Source organism: Arachis ipaensis, chromosome B03, assembly GCF_000816755.2.
Source record: "Arachis ipaensis cultivar K30076 chromosome B03, Araip1.1, whole genome shotgun sequence".
Lineage (NCBI taxonomy): Eukaryota > Viridiplantae > Streptophyta > Magnoliopsida > Fabales > Fabaceae > Arachis > Arachis ipaensis.
In genome coordinates this window covers 73,209,649-73,213,485 of record NC_029787.2, presented here as the reverse complement: position 1 = coordinate 73,213,485, position 3,837 = coordinate 73,209,649, and positions in this window count along the sequence as shown.

The window sequence follows — 3,837 nt, the reverse complement described above, 5'->3', positions numbered from 1 at the left end:
GCGATGTAAGTCGGGTAGGAGGTCCTTAGGCATGTTGTAAGTCCTTTTCATTTCCTTAAACCACTCACCTTACTGATTTGTAAACTAAAGGAGCTTCTTTACGACTTTTCCAAAAGGTTATTTCAAGGATAAATTGTTTTGTAATGAAATTAATTCTATTTGCAAGCATCTCTTTGCTTTGATGGTATTTCCTTCCCTGCTGAGAATCTGTGAGGACGATGTTATATTAATTCTCACCCCCTATAGATTTTCTTTTCAGTGACAAGTTCATGAAGCTTTGGTGCGAAGCCGCGACCAATCTACAAAGCTTTATATGTGTGTGTGTGTGTGTGTATGTTGTATTTTTGATTTGTTAGTTTAGTTGAGATTTTACTCCTTATCATTTGTCATTTTGATATTTTATAGGGGTAGGACTGGTATTTGAAGAGATTTGAATAAGTTTACGTATTTATTATTATGTGGATATAATTGTGTTATTTAAAGTAAAAAGGCTTTTCGATTTTCCTAATTAAAAAGTCGGTTTATATTTGCGAAGGCTCAATATTCAATAAATATAGTATAAAATTAAAGGAGTAGAGGTAGGTAATGCCAAGACTTTTAGTGCAATTATGAGGTGTTAAAAGTTAGGGTGTTAAATGATGCCTATGAAAGACCCGAACGGCATGTCGTACCTTAACGATGAAAATATAAAAACATGTAACGTAAGTGTAAAATCCAAATGCCTTACATGAAAAAATTCATATTAAATCGAACAAAAAAATAATAACATAGTACCTATTAGTCTTGTAAGTAGTGTCAAACGTCATGGTATCACCAAAATATTCTCAAGCATCGGCCCAAAACACATTTCTGAGGCAATGGATCAAAATTTGAATAAATACTAAAGAAATGAAAAGAAAAATCGATTTGAAAAATAAGAAATGTTTCTTTTTTTAGTAAAAGCATAACCTTACTTATGATAAAGTAGAAACTAGAATCATCTTTAGGTCAAACAAATTCGATCAATTAGAATATTTATATATTAGAAAAATAAAAAATGAAAATTATATAAATAGAAATGTCTGTTCACAACACAAAACATGAATAGGAATAAATGAGATTTGTGGATGTGGATAAAGAAATGGTTATGATACTATAATTTACGTTTTATTGAATTGAGTATCTTTTTCCAGTTTTTGCATTTATTCTGCAGAAGCAAATTAAGTCAAAAGGGGATGCTATATTATGTTTTTAAATAAAAAGTCTAATGGATATAAAAAAAAGTGCACAACTAGGGCATATCATTTTATGTAAAGTCGCCCACATCTATCTCAAAGAAAAAGTTCGGGTTTAGCTCCTTCATTTGTGAGAAATGCTGAACTCTTTTGGATCCGTTTCATCCTCGAAAATACATAAGTAACGACTGATGTAATTTCTAACATCTTTCTCTATAAAAGTGAGGTTGGCAGGCTACCAGCGGCATTGGCTAGAGCCTGGTATATTTGCCTCGGTCTGCTAGTTTGGTCATTTTGTTGTATCAGGTCTGTCACATGCATACTTAGTTGTCGATTTGCTGGGAATATGCTAGATAGCTTTGGATAAGTGGGTGTGTGTGGGATAACTCTAAATGAGAAATCCTCCGCTGCGCAGTCATCCTTTCTAATGCTGTATAGCAACGGGATTTGCAGTTTATAGAGGATACTATTTTTCTTCTCTTGGGTGCCTTTACACGAGCTATACGGTTGACATCTTTGTTACAATGCAAAGCCTGATTAACAACACCTTCTGATAGTTTTTGTCTCCCAACCGGTGGTTCTCATTTTAATAACAAAACCAGCCCTTGCCGTATATCGGTAATAATATATGCGTGCATCTTCTAATGTGCTGAAGCACTCCCCCTCTTCAGGTTCTAGCTCCTCGTCACCAATAGTTTAGTTTAGGGTTAAGTACGACTTTGATTCTTAAGATATAGGCCAAAAATGTTTTCATCCCTAACCTTTTTTTGCACGCAAAATCATTCCTAAGGTTTAATTTAGTTTTAAAATCGTCATTTTACTTAAATTTTAATCTTTATTACCAAATTACCCCTAACCAAATAAATTATAAAATAAAAAAGGAAAAAAAGGAGAAACAAAATGGATCAGGGGGAGAAGGAAATCACGCGAGAGGGGGAAGAAGAAGAAGGGGAAGGGAAGAAGAGGGGAAAGAAAGGAAAAGGGAGAAAGAGGGACGGCGCCGGCGAGGCTTGGAGTCACCGTCGAAAATCAAAACCAAAGGGAGAGAGAGCTCGTGAGCAAAAAAGGAGACGAGGGCCTTGCCGCCACCATTGAAGAGCTCGCAAAGAGGGGTGCCTTATCGCTGTCGCGCTCTGGCACTACCGTCAGTGCTACTGACCTCACCACTGCTTCGCATCCTCGTAGTCCTCCCTAGGATTTCGATTCTATTTTTGACTTGTTTTACTTCTGATTCTGATTTGTTCTGCTTCTACTTTTGATTTTTTCTGGTTCTGATTGTGTCTTCTGCTTCTATTTCTTCTTCTTCTGATTTTGATTCTGATTTTATTATTTTTGTACTTCTGATTCTGATTCAGTTTCTTTGATTTCATTATTGTTGTACTTTTAATTTTATTGTTATTCTGATTTTGATTTATTCTGCTTCTAATTATTCTTCTGCTTCTGTTTTTTCTGCTTCTAATTTTGATTCTGGTTTTATTATTTTTGTGCTTCTGATTTTCATTCTGTTTTTTTTTATTTTATTGTTGTTGTGCTTCTAATTTCATTGTTCTTCTGATTATGATTTCTTCTGCTTCTAATTTGTTCTGCTTCTAATTCTATTTATGCTTCTATTTTTTGTGTTTATTGCATTGATTTTGCTTCTTATTTTATTATTGTTGCTGCAAAAGAAGAAGAGATGTTGCTGTGATGGAGAAGAAGAAAAAGAATAATAGAAACTGGGTATTTTGGTAAAGAAGGAGAAGGGTATTTTGGTCTGAATGACAGTTTTGAAACTAAGTTTTACCTTAGGGACTATTTTGTGTGCAAAAAAAGGTTAGGGACAAAAAACGTTTTCGGTCTATATCTTAGGGACAAAAATCGTACTTAACCCTTTGGTTTATGACCTGAAAAATAAGTAACAAATAACAATCAAAACTCAACCTGATAGTTACTTATGCAATAACAGATAGTTTCAATGTTGGATATAATAACTAAAACAAATTACTGTAATTTTGAATGTTAGTTTCATATAATTATGGATGTTATGTAGGTTAACTTTGAATGTAATTTGTAAGAACTTATGGATGACATAAGTATGAACTTACGAATGTTACATATAAATAAAGAGTTAAAATTTACAGTACACTTGTTTTTACTATATAATTATAATTACACGTAAAAATACATTAAAAAATTAAATCAGTTTATTGCTATACTTCATCAGAGTTAATGTAATTTTTTATATTTTTAAAAATTAGTTGACTATAAATAATCACATTAGATAAATCTATTTATCTTTCAAATTCTTCAACTTTTTCTAATATAAACATCGTGTTAAGATTTAATTCAAATGCCATACTATTAAAAGGATAACTACGACTGGTTGTGAATTTTTTTGACCTACCCCCAGCTGAAATCAAACTAAAAAAGATTCAATTACTGAAACTAATTAGCATGCACATGTTTGTCCGATACTTGTAACATCTTCCATTCTAATGTCCATTCACTATCTCTCCAAGAATTGATGCATCAAGCTTCTTGATTGTTCTTTCAATTACTCTAAAGTCGTGAATTTTTTAGTGATTGAATTGGACGCCCTTTAGATTATTCCAACTCTCTACAATATTAGGTAGGTAAAACAATA